This window comes from Panthera pardus, unplaced genomic scaffold (assembly GCF_024362965.1).
Source record: "Panthera pardus isolate Hobbes unplaced genomic scaffold, ASM2436296v1 HiC_scaffold_17, whole genome shotgun sequence".
Taxonomy (NCBI): domain Eukaryota; kingdom Metazoa; phylum Chordata; class Mammalia; order Carnivora; family Felidae; genus Panthera; species Panthera pardus.
This window is the reverse complement of record NW_026526732.1, coordinates 79,821,373-79,835,457: the sequence shown is the minus strand read 5'-3', so window position 1 is coordinate 79,835,457 and position 14,085 is coordinate 79,821,373. Positions and strand designations below refer to the sequence as shown.

The window sequence follows — 14,085 nt, the reverse complement described above, 5'->3', positions numbered from 1 at the left end:
AATAAACAAGATCAGAAATTAAAGCGATGTAACAAATGAAATAGAAAGAATTAGAATAGAATGCTATGAAAAAAATTTATGACAACAAATTGGGCAATTTAGAAGAAATGGTTAATTTCCTAAATAAATATACAATCTTTCAAAATTGAATCAAGAAGAAATAGAAAATCTAAACAGACTGATTACTAGTAAAAAAAAAAAAAATTGAATTGATAATCAAAAAACTCCCAACAAAAATAAATCTAGGATCAGATGTATTCACACGTAAATTCTACCAAAAATTTAAAGAATACCTACTCTCAACATTTTTCCAAAGAAGACATATAGATGGCCAACAGACACAAGAAAAGATGCTGATTATCACTGATCATCAGGGAAATACAAATCAACACTACAGTGAGATATCACCTCACACCTGATAGAATGGCTAAAATCAACAACACAAGAAACAACGAGTGTGGGCAAGGATGTGGAGAAAGCGGAACCTTCTTGCACTGCTGGTGGAATGCAAACTGGTGCAGCCACTCTGCGAAACAGTATGGAGGTTCCTCAAAAAGTTAAACATAGAACTACCCTATGATCCAACAATTGCACTACTATGTATTTACCCACAGAATACAAAAACACTAATTTAAAGTGATACATGCATCCTGATATTTATAGCAGCATTATCTACAATAGCCAAACCATGGAAACAATCCAAGTATCCACTGACTGATAAGTGGATAAAGAAGATACGGTATATATACACAATGGAATATTACCCAGCCATAAAAAGGCATGAAATCTTGCCATTTACAATAGAATAGATGGAGCAAAAGAGTATTATGCTAAGTGAAATAAGTCAGAGAGACAAATAAACCTTATGATTTCATTCATATGTGGAATTTAAGAAACAAAACAAAAAAACGTAGGGGAAAAACTGAGAAGCAAACCAGGAATGGACTGATGGTTACTAGAGGAGAGATGGGTGGTGGGATGGGTTAAATAGGTGATGGGGACTAAGGAGTGCACTTGTGATAAGCACTGGATGTTATATGAAAGTGCTGAATCACTAAACTGCACACCTGAAACTAACATTACACTGTAGTTAACTAACTGGAATTTAAATAAAGACTTAAAAAAAAAGAAAAGAAAAGAAAGAATACCTATTCTCCTCAAACTATTCCAAAAACAGAGGAGGATGGAAAGCTTCCAGATACATTCTATAAGGTCAGCACTACCATGATACCAAAACCAAAGATACTACTGAAAAAGAAAACTACGAGTCAATATACCTGATGAACATACATGCAAAATTTCAACAAAATATTAGCAAACCACATTCAACAATACATTAAAACAATCATTCAGCAAGATCAAGTGGGATTTATTCCAGGAATGCAAGGATAGCTCAATATCTGCAAATCAATTAACATGATACACCACATAGCAAAATGAGGGATAAAAATCATATGATCATCTCATTAGGTGTAGAAAAAGCATTTGACAAAATTCAAAATTGTTCAAGCCATCTATTGAACAAAAGCTTTCAACGAAGTGGGTTAAAAGAAAACATACTGCAGTATAATAAAGGCAATATATGTCAAACCCACAACTAAACACCATACTTGCTGAAAAACTGAGAGCTTTTACACCAAGATCAGGAACATGACAAGGATGTCTACTCATGACACTTCTACTCAAATAATACTGGATATCCTAGCCACGTCAATCAGACAAGAAAATTTTAAAAAGACGTCCAAATTGGTAAAGGAAAAAAACTGTCACTATTTGTAGATAATACAAAACTATACATAGAAAACCCTAAAGACTACCAAAACACTATTAAAGTAAATTAATTCAATAAATTTGCAGGATACAAAAATAATATACAGAAATCTGTTGTGTTTCTATACACTAATACCAAAGTAGCAGAATTTTATTTACAAATTCCATTTACAATTGTTCCACAAAGAATAAAATACCTAAAAATAAATTTAACCAAGAAAGTGAAAGACCTATACTCTCAAACTATAAAACACTGGGCACATGGGTGGCTCAGTCAGTTAATCATCCGACTCTTGATCTCAGCTCAGGTCAGGATCTCACAATTCATGAGTTTGAGCCCCATGTCAGGCTATGTGCTGTCAGGGCAGAGACTGTTTGGGATTAGCTCTGTCTGTCTCTCTTGCTCTCTCTCTCAAAATAAATAAATAACCTAAAAAAAAAAAAAAAAAAAACCTGTAAAACACTGATGAAAGAAGTTGACAATGACAGAAGCAAATGGAAAAATACACCATGCTCATATGTTAGAAGAATTAATGTTGTTAAAATGTCTATACTACTCAGAGTAACGTACAGATTCAATGCAATCCCTATTGAAATACCAACAGTATTTTTTTTACAAAACTAGAATAACCCTAAAATTTGAATGGAACTACAAAGACCTCGAACAGCCAAAGCAATTTTGAGAAGGAAGGAAAAAGCTGGAGGAACCACAATCCCAGACAGTACTGGCACAAAAACAGACACATAAATCAATGGAATAATATAGAGAGCCCAGAAATAAACCCGCACTTGTGTGGTAAATTCATTTGATAAAGGAGGGTATATACAATGGGAAAGACAGCCTCTTCAATAAATGGTGTTGGGAAAACTGACCAGGTACATGCAAAAGAATGAAACTAGACCATTTTCTTAAACTATACACAAAAATAAATAACACAATAAAGACCTAAATGTGAGACCTGAAACCATAAAACTCCTAGAAGAAAACATAGGCAGTTATCTCTTTGATATAGACCGTAGCAACACTTTTTAGATATTTCTCCTCAGGAAAGGGAAACAAAAAGCAAAAGTAAACTACTGGGACTACACCAAAATAAAAACTTTTGCACAGAAGAGGAAACCATAAACAAAAAGGCAACCTAGTACACCTGTTAAGGGGTTAATATCCAAAATATATAAAGAACTTATACAACTTAACACCCAAAACCAAACAATCCAATTAAAAAATAGGCAGAGAACCTGAATAGACTTTTTTCCAAAGACATACAAATGGCCAATGGACACAAGTAAAGATGCTCAATATCACTAATCATCAGGGAAATGCAAATCAAAACCACAACAAGATATCACCTCAAACCAGTCAGAATGGCTTGTATCCAAAAGAAAAATTATAAGTGCTGGAGAGGATGTGGAGAAAGAGAACTCTCATGCACTGTTGGCAGGAATGTAAACTGGTGCAGCCACTGAGGAAAACAGTATGGAGAGTCTTGAAAAAATTAAAAATAGAAATACCACTATCTATTAAAAATAGATATTCCACTACTGGGTATTTACCAAAAGAAAACAAAAACACTCATTTAAAAAGATATATGCACCCTTACATTAACTGCAGCATTATTTACAATAGCCAAGATATGGAAACAACCCAAGTGTCCATCCACTGACAAATGGATAAAGAGGATGTGGTATATACACAATGAAGTATTACCCAGCCATAAGAAAGAATGAGATCTTGAAATTTCTGACAACACGGGTGGACCCTGAGGGTATTATGCTAAATGAAATAAATCAATTAGAGAAAGACAAATACTATATGATTTCACTTATATGTGGAATCTGAAAAACAAAACAAATGAACAAATTTTTAAAAATCAGAAACAGACCCATAAATACAGAAAACTGGTGGTTACTCGGGTTGGAGGTGGGGTGCCTGGGATGGGCAAAATGGGTAAAGGGGAATGGGAGGTACAGGATTCCAGTTATGGAATGAATACGTCATGGGGTTGGAAGGTACAGCATACAATATCTAGTCAAAGGTATCGTCATGGCATTGTATGGTGACAGCAACTTCACATGTAGTAAGCATAGCATAACCTATAGGTTGTCAAATCACTACGCTGTATGCTTAAAACTAATGTAACACTGTGTCAACTGTACTACAGTAATTTAAAAAAAAAGGATAAGCAAATAAAAATAAGTACTCTAGCTTAATAAGATTACATACCAACTTAGCACTGGAATGAAACCTGGGGGATCACTCTTTTCTTTGAACAGATTAAGAAAACTAGCACCCATAAAAACAAACTGGGTTACCCAAGATTATAATTTACCTAAGGTCACAGAGTTAAGACAGTAAGCCTTGAAATGGACCACAAGCATACCTCAGATATACTGCAGGTTTAATTCCAGACCACCAAAATAAAACGAATATTCCAATAAAGTGAAGACTGAAAGAAAAATAGTCAAATGAATTTTTTGGTTTCCTGATGCATATAAATGTTTAAACCATACTGCAAGAGCATTATGTCTTTAAAAAAAGGTATATACCTTAATTTAAAAATACTTCATTGCTAAAAAATGCTAATTATCATTGGAACTCTCAGGGAATTGTAATCTTTTTGCAGTGGAAAGTCTTGATAATGATGCATGCTGACTGATCAGGGTGGTGGTTGCTGAAGGATTGGGTAGTTACGGTGATTTCTTAAAATAAGACAATAAAGTTTGTGTCACTGATTGATTGACTCTTCCTTTCATGAACAATTCTTCTGTAGCATGCAATGCTGTTTGACTGCATTTTACTCATGGAACGTTCAAAATTGGGATTAATCCTCTCAAACCCTGCCGCAGCTTTGTCAACTAAGTTTATATAATATTTTAAATCCTTTGTTGTCATTTCAACAATCTTCACAGCATCTTTACCAGGAGAAGATTCCATATCAAGAAATCACTCTTTGTTCATCCATAGGAAGCAACTCCTGTTCAAGTTTGATCATGACACTGCAGTAAGGCAGTCACATCTTCAGGCTCCACTTCTAATTCTGGTTCTCTTGCTATTTCCAACACATCTGCATTGACTTCCTCCAAAGCCTTGAATCCCTCAAAGTCATTCATGAGTGTTGGAATCAACTTGTTTCAAACTTCCATTAATGTTAATATATAGACCACAAATAAATGTTCTTCATGGCATCTAGAATGGTGAATCCCTTCCAGGTTTTCAATGTACTTTGCCCAGATCCATCAGAGGAATCACAACATATAGCAGCTACATATACAGCTAATATGTATTTTCTTTTTTTTTTTAATTTTTTTTTTAACGTTTATTTATTTTTGAGACAGGGAGAGACAGAGCATGAACGGGGGAGGGTCAGAGAGAGAGGGAGACACAGAATCTGAAACAGGCTCCAGGCTCTGAGCTGTCAGCACAGAGCCCGACGTGGGGCTCGAACCCATGGAGTGCGAGATCGTGACCTGAGCCGAAGTCGGACGCTTAACCGACTGAGCCACCCAGGCGCCCCGCTAATATGTATTTTCAAAATAAGATTTGAGTATCAAAATTACTCCTTGATCCAGGGAGACAGAATGGACGCTGTGTTAGCAGGCATAAAAACAACATGAATCTGTCTGTCCCTCTCAGAGCTCCTGGGTGACCAGCTGTGTTGTCAATGAGCAGTAATAGTCTGAAAGGAGTCTTTTTTCTTGGGCAGTAGGCCTCAACGGTAGGCTTAAAATATTTAGTAGACCATGCTGTAAACAGATACGCTATCATCAAGGCTTTGTTCTTCCATTTATAAAGCAGAGGCACAGATTTAGCATAATGCTTAAGGGCTCTAGAATTTTTATAATGGTAAATGATCACTAGTTCAACTTAGTGTCATTAGTTGCATTAGCTCATACCAAGAGTCAGCCTGTCCTCTAACACTTTGAAGACACTGACTTCTCCTTTCTAGCTATGAAAGTGCTAGATGGCATCTTGTTTCTATAGAAAGCTGTTGTCTACACCGAAAATCTGTTGTTTAGTAAAGCCACCATCTTTATTATCTTAGATCTACTGGATAACTTGCTGTAGCTTCTACATAAGCACTTCCTTAACCTTGCACTTTGATATTAACATGATTTCTTTCCTTAAACCTCATGAGTCAACTTACTGTAGCTTCAACTTTTTTTGTTGTTGTTTTTTTTTTTTTTTTTTGCAGCTCTCTCTCAACCTTCACAGAACTGAAGAGGGTTAGGGCTTTACTCTGGAATAGGTTTTGGCTTACAGACTGTTATAGCTGGTTTGATCTTTTATCCAGACCACCAAAACTTTCTTTGTATCAACAATAAGGCTGTTTCACTTTCTTGTTCATGTGTTCACTGCAGCAGCACTTTTGATTTCCTTAAAGAACTTTTCCTTTGCACTTGTAACTTGGTTGTTTGATACATGAGACCTACCTTTTGGCTTATCTTGGCTTTTGACATGCCTTCTCATCAAGCTTAAATCATTTCTAGCTTTTGATTTAAAGTGAGAGATGTCTGAATCTTCCTTTCTCTTGAACACTTACAGGCCATCATAGAGTTATTAACTGGCCTAATTTCTATCTTGCTGTGTCTCAGGGAATAGAAATGCCCAAGGACAGGAAGAGAGAGATGGGGTAACGGCTGGTTGGTGGAGCAATCAGAATACACACAGTAATCAGTTAAGTTCACTGTCTTACACAGGTGCAGTTCATGGCACCCCAAAACAATTACAGTAGTAACATCAAAGATAACTAATCAGAGATCACCATAACAAATATGGTAAAAACAAAAAAGTCTGAAATACTGTGAGAATTAAGAAAATGTGACACGGACAGAAAGTGAGCAAATGCTATTGAAACAATGGTGCCAAAAGACTTGCTCAATGCAGGGTTGCCACAAATCTTTAAATTGTAAAAAAAAAAAAAAAAAAAAAAAAAAAAAAAAAAAAAGGCAGTATATGCAAAGCATATCAATGTGCAATGAGGTATGACTGTACAGTTTTCTCTCAGTTGAGTAATCCATTTGGTATTTCAATATCAACAATCAGATGAGAACTGCCTCATCTTTGAAGTCATCTCCATCAGCATCTATCTCATACTGTTGCCCTCCCACCACTAAAACTAAAGAAACATTTCTGCTCTTTTTCAGAGCTAAACATTTGACCTATCTCCCTTCCCACACTTCTCTATCTCAAGGATTCTGCCCCTGCTACCCTCTGTATAGGACCATTCCTATCAACAGAGGCTCTAATAAAGCTGTTGTGTACCTCTACATTCGAATGCATCTATGATGCAATTGCTCTACTCTCATTTTCCAGTGAATCTCTTTGGAAGAGTCATCTAGAATCTAGAATGTTATCTCTACTTTCCCAACCAGAATCTGAATCCACACTAGTCAGGTTTTCATCCCCACCATTCATCTTGGCTAAATCCAGTAGCCAATTTTCCATACTATTCATCCTTGACCTTACAGCAACATTTGAAACAACTAACCATCTCCCTCCTTCCAGAAGTCTCTTTTCTTTCTAGGCTCCCATAGCCAGCTGCTTTCCTGGTTTTCTTACTAACTCTCTGGCTGTCTCTTCTCAGTCTCTTGTTGAGTCTGCCCCCTCTTCCTTATCTCTAAATGTTGGAAAACCCAAGTCCCCACATATTGGCCTTCTTTTCTTTATCTACACTCTCTCCTTAGGTGATCTCATCTAGACTTCATTTACTCTGACTTTCAGATTCACATATCCACCTATGTATTTGACAACTCCACCCGGGTATCTGAAAATCATTTCAAACTTACATATCCAAAACCAAAATCATGATTTGTCCTCCTTCTACACCCACTCTTTCCTATTTTTCTAATTTCATTAAATGGCACATCCATCTACTAGATTTTATGTTACAAATCTAAGGATCATGGATTCCTTCTTAACCTCACATCCCACATCCAAACTTTTCTGTTAAGAGAGAAAAGTTACCTAAATTAACAGAACACTGAAGATTTATGTTCCACGTACAGTTCTCCAGCTAATTTAAATTAATTCTTTGTGATGGAGAATGAATTAACTAACAGTTATTCATCTGCTTTCCCTATCTATACAAGGGTAACTAGATAAAAGCAAAAAAGAAAAACTCCAAGTCTTGCCCAATTTCAATTCCTAAGAACTGTTTATTTCCTAACAGTTATCACTTTGTCACTACCCCCCAGCCAATGCAATCATTCTAAACCAGCATTGTCTAAAAGAAATAATGTGAACCATATAAAGAATTTAACATTTTTTCAGGAGCTGCAGGAAAATACAAACTGTGAAATTTTAATAGTATATCTTATTTAACTCAATAAATCCAAAATACTATTTTAACATATGATTAATATTTAATAGTATTATTTAACTCAATAAATCCAAAATACTATTTTAACATATGATTAATATTTAATAGTATTATTAAGGAGATATTTTATGTCCTTTTTTATGGACTAAGTTTTCAAAATTCCATGTATATTTTGCACTTACAGCATATCTCAATTCTGACTAACTAGCTCAGTAGCCACTGTATTGGATAGCACAAATGGCCTGGAGTGCTACTATGGCAATGCTAGAAAACCAGCAAATCTAACACATCACTTTTCATCCAAAAATTAACTTATTTCTAAAAAAAAAAAGTCCCAAATAGTATAGGTCACACATAACAGGTCAGAAAAAGATGACCAGAAGCCCATTCAGTACCAGAAGTCTCCTTATATAAAGTTTCAAACGAATCAGAAAGTAGACCTAAGCCAAAAGTCTACTATATATGGAATATCATGATTAGCTGATTCATGTGACTAAGAAAAGTTCTTAGTTTTAGGGGTGCCTGGGTGGTTCAGTTGGTTGAGCGTCCAACTTCTCATGTCATGATCTCACAGGTTGTGAGTTTGAGCCCTGCGTCGGGCTCTGTTCTGACAGCTCAGAGCCCAGAGCCTGCTTTGGATTCTGTCTCCCTCTCTCTGCCCCTCCCCCTCTTGTGCTCTGTCTCCCTTTCTCTCTCTCAAAATAAAGAAACATTAAATTTTTAAAAAATAAACAAAAAAGAAAAGTTCTTAGTTTTAAGAAAAAAAAAACTATACAAAATCAAAGAACTGTTAATTTCCTGTCATTTCCCTGTATTCAGGATTCTTTGTGTAAAACATTGGTGCCTGGCTATCTCTCCTGCCAGCAGAAGAGCTCATACAACAGACAACTAGATGAGTAAAATGAAAACAAACTAAGAGAGAAAGATATAAATAAGGAGATCTCTCAAAAAGGAATGGAAATAACTGAAGATGAGACAAAGGTAAAAACAATATTGTTGCATTTAAAACTGCACCTGCTTCTCTCCTATAAAAGAGATAAAGTATTATAAACAGATAATAAAACCAAGTAGTTTTTTGCTCTTCTACCTATATTTTCCAGGATATCCCCTAAGCATTTCTTTATCCTACCTTTATTTACAGAACACCTACTATTTTTTTTTAATGTTAATTTACTTTTGAGAGAGACAGACAGACACAGTGTGAGTGGGGGAAGGACAGAGAGGGAGGGAGACACAGAATCTGAAGCAGGCTCCAGGGTCTGAGCTGTCAGCACAGAGCCCAACACAGGGCTGGAACTCACAGGCTGTGAGATCTTAACCTGAGCCGAAGTCAGACGCTTAACCGACGAAGCTACCCAGACACCCCTACACAATACCTACTCTTGCTTTAAAATCAAACTATGTTTAGATTTTGAGTATGGTTTCCCAGACTCTAGGTCAGATCACAATATATATTACACTTAAAATTTAAGGCATAATCAGCTTCATTTTAAACAGCATTTTGAAACAGTGGGTCAAATTAAAGCATCTTAACTACAGCATGCATTCCCAAAGTCTAGTCAGTCAAATGAAAACATCACAGAATATTTATTCATTCATGCATAAGGCATTTACTGAACACCTACTATGCCAGGCACCAACCTATGAATGGAGATACAAAATTAAATAAGATACAACTGATAGGCTACTATTAAGAAACTCCAATACAAGAAGAAAAAGATAATCCAAGAGTATGAGTACTAATAACCAAAAAAGTAAAGCAGGCTAAGTAAACTTATAACTAAGATTAGAGGAAAGGGGTGTCTGGGTGACTCAGTCAGTTAAGCATCCAGCTCTGGATTTCAGCTCAGGTCATAATCTCTTGGTTAATGAGATGGAACCCTGCTTCGAGCTCATATATGTATGTGCATATGTATATACATACATATATATATATATATATGTGTGTATATATATATATATATATACACACATATATATAAACAAACAAACAAACAACTAAGATTAGAGGACAGAGGGAGTTTGGGGACAATTCCAGGTAAGGCCTAAATTGAATCTTTAGGTATTAGCAGAGGTTATGCACAAGTATTTGTATTTGCGGATTGTTTTTTTTAGAGGGGGCGTGGGGAGGGAGTTGGGCAGGTAGATGAGGTGAGAGAAGACCCAATTTCAGTAAGAGGAAGCAGCATTTGCAAAAGTAAAAGGCATTTATAAGTGTGGAATATCATCAAACTGCAAATAGTACACAATTATGCTATCTAATACAGTGGCTACTGAGCTAGCTAGTCAGAATCAAGATATGCTATAAGTATAAAATACACATGGAATTTTGAAAACTTAGTCCATAAAAAAGGCCATAAAATATCTCCTTAATAATACTGTTAAGGGGTGCCTGGGTGGCTCAGGCGGTTAAGTGTCCGACTTCAGCTCAGGTCATGATCTCAAGGCCTGTGAGTTCGAGCCCCGCGTCGGACTCTGTGCTGTCAGTTCAGAGCCTGGAGCTTGCTTCAGATTCTGTGTCTCCCTCTCTCTCTGTCTCTCCCCCACTCACGCTCTGTCTTTATCAAAAAGTGAATAAACATTAAAAAAAATTTTTTAAGAATATTGTTAAATATTAATCATATGTTAAAATAGTATTTTGGATTTATTGGGTTAAATAAGATATACTATTAAAATTTCACAGTTTGTATTTTCCTGTGGCTCTGAAAAAATGTTAAATTCTGTATATGGTTCACATTATATTTCTTTTAGACAATGTTGATTTAGAATGACTGCATTGGCTAGGGAGGGTAGTGACAAAGTAATAAATGAGACGAGATCAAGTCAAAGAGACCATTACAAGGACCTTTATATCATACAAAGAAGTTGGTTGGAAACAAAATATCTTCTAGGATTAAAATGACCAGATCTTGGGAATGTAAGCTGGTGCAGCCACTCTGGAAGACAGTATGAAGGTTCTTCAAAAAACTAAAAATAGAAATACCCTACAACCCAGCAACTGCACTACTAGGTATTTATCCAAGGGATATAGGTATGCTGTTTCAAAGGGACACATGCACCCCCATGTTTATAGCAGCACTATCAACAATAGCCAAAGTATGGAAAGAGCCCAAATGTCCATCAATAGATGAATGTATAAAGAAGATGTGGTGTATATATATACAATGGAGTATTACTCGGCAATCAAAAAGAATGAAATCTTGCCATTTGCAACTACATGGATGGAACTGGAGGGTATTATGGTAAGTGAAATTAGTCGGAGAAAGACAAATATCATATGACTTCACTTATGAGGACTTTAAGAGACAAAACAGATGAACACAAGGGAAGGGAAACAAAAATAATATAAAAACAGGGAGGGGGACAAAACAGAAAAGACTTATAAATATGGAGAACAAACTGAGGGTTACTGGAGGGGTTGTGGGAGGGGGGATGGGCTAAATGGGTAAGGGGCACTAAAGAATCTACTCCTGAAATCATTGTTGCACTATATGCTAATTTGGATGTAAAATTTAAAAAATAAAAAATAAAATAAATAAATAAGTAAAAATCTCACAGGCAAAAAAATATAATAAATAAAATGAATCTCTTTTAGTCAAAAAAATAAAATAAAATAAAATAACCAGATCTGACATTTACAAAGATCCATCTCCAACCCACGAATTGGAGGCCAATAAGACTGAAGGCAGAAGACCAGCTGTTCTTGAAATCAGGAGACAAATGATAGTGGTTTGAACTCATGTGGGTAAGTAGAGATGTAGAGTACAGAATTAAGAAATGTTTTATCAAGTAAAACAAACTGCACTAGGTGACAGATTGTATGTGGACTATAAGAACAGAGAAGAACCTAAATGAATTCCAAAGTTTTGGGCTTAAAAAATTGGGTAAATATGGTAGCATTCAATAGGACAAGTTTGGTGGGGAAAGGTGATGGTTTAATATCAGGCAGACTGACTTTAGAATGCCTGTGGGAAATCTATTTGGAAATATCAAAAATTAACTATACAAATTTAGAGCTAATTCAAGAGTTCCAGGATAGAGATAAAAATTGAGAGTACATTAATAAAATATAGATGGTGGAAGCCAAGACTACCAGAATCCTGAGGATGAACTCAGCCAAGAAAAGAACACAGAGTGAAGAGAAAGCAGACTAACTTATGAGGAAACACGATAATTAAATGATGAGCAGAGGAGGAACATCCCACAAAGAAAATGGGTAATAACACGCAGGAGAATAACCAGGTGCCAGAAGAGCAACTTCTTTTTTTCATCCTTTTTTTTTTTTTTTTTTTTAATTTGAGAGAGAGCGTGTGTGCGCGCGCGCGCGCACCAGGGAGGAGCAGAGGGAGAGAGAGAAACCCAAGCAGACTCCACGCTCAGCGAAGAGACGGACAGAGGCCAGATCTCGAGACCCTGGGATTAGTGGGATGCTTAATCAACTGAGCCACCCAGGTGCCCCAAGAGAATAGCATCTTCTAATGGACTTCTGTGTCTTACACTGTTCCATGACTGCTTAACAGAAAAGATGTGACTCTGGAGCGCCTGCGTGGCTCAGTTGGTTAACTGTTCAACTCTTGATTTCAGTTCAGGTCATGATCTCTCAGTCGGTGAGATTCAGCCCTGCATCAGGCTGGGCTCTGCACTGACAGTGAGGAGTCTGCTTGGGATTCTCTCCCTCTCGCTCTCTCTCTCTCTCCTCTCTCTGCCCCTCCCCCACTTGTACTGTCTCTGCCTCTCTCAAAACAAATAAACTTGAATGAAAAGAAAGAAAGAAAGAAAGAAAGAAAGAAAGAAAGAAAGAAAAGATGTGACTCTGACAAAAGAAAAATCTCTTTTCCAAAGTCACCAATTACTTTCTGATATTTGAAATGATGCTTTGTCAATTCAGAATCTCAAAACAAACTTATTTCCTATTGTGAGTTTGGATAAACATGTAAGTCAACATGCAACAAAAGCCCAAAGTGAAACAGAATAGTAATATACAAGTATGGAACTGTAACTGGAAAAAAATATGGATTAAAATAACAACATACTAAAGAAAGTAAACACTCTCCAGAACTGTACCCTTTTTCCCAAACTGCATGTAGTCCCCTCCCGCCAAAATAATAATAATAATAACAACAACAACCATTTGAAGGATGACTTTTGATCCCAAAGATATATCAACCGAAGTTCTTAACCTGCAGGTAAAGGACGGGCATAACATGTATGTGTCCAAGTATATTTTCCTAGGGAGAGGGGCCAAAACTTTCTTCAGACTTTCAGAGCAGGGTCAACGAAGGAAAAGATTAAGAAAATCTCCAATAAATTCAGCCCATCGAATTGCTCACACAAACCAAATTCCAATAAGAAACCCACTTTAACAGAACCATCCACTGTTTTCATTTACCTAAGTATAGGTAAATGAACATCTCAATAATCCTCATAATATCTACTACTCCCATTCCCAAATAGAAAAATATATATATGCCCCTAGTAATTTGTTACTAGCCAATAATTCGTTACTAACTGATGTCAGTAATTTGTCCAAGGTCACAAGTGTATGAGAGGTGTTTAAACTCAGGACCCATGATCTTCACCACTGTTAAAAACTGCTTGAGTAGTGACTCCTCTGTGCCAAGTAGGCGCATTTTTTGCCAAGCATCTTTCCTCCTCTCATCCGGAAAGACATGTTAACAATTTTAAACCCTGGACAAATGAATGGGCCTTTCTACTCCAACCATAGTCTTAATCTCCATTTTTTTATCCCAGAGATACCGAAAGCCTCAAAGCCTCCTTTCCCTTCTCGGCTCTGTCCCTCCTTTCCCACCTTCAGTCGCCACAGGCTTCTAAGGTTTTCTAATAACTCCTAACCCCTTCTCTAGATCCTCTTGCAATAAGCTCCCTTCCTGATTCCAACAAATAACCAACCCTTCCCCAACTCCGTCTCCTCCTAACTTCCTAATCCCCCCCCACGTGTAGGTAAACCTCCCATCCTCTTGGTCCTTTCCCAGCT

General features: G+C 36.5%; 1 protein-coding gene across 3 annotated transcripts in view; it reads right to left on the bottom strand.

Moving 5' to 3' along the window:
- The window catches only part of LCA5 (lebercilin LCA5), a 147,983-nt gene that overhangs the window by 64,434 nt on the left and 69,464 nt on the right, over window positions 1–14,085 (bottom strand). Inside the window, exon 1 of one of the 3 annotated variants that reach the window (XM_019442713.2) lies at window positions 4,152–4,200. The exons of the other annotated variants lie outside the window; for them this stretch is intronic. The gene's annotated coding sequence lies outside the window, so the exon portion shown is untranslated. Of the gene's footprint in view, window positions 1–4,151; window positions 4,201–14,085 lie in introns of those variants that run through there. 3 annotated transcript variants of the gene reach the window in all.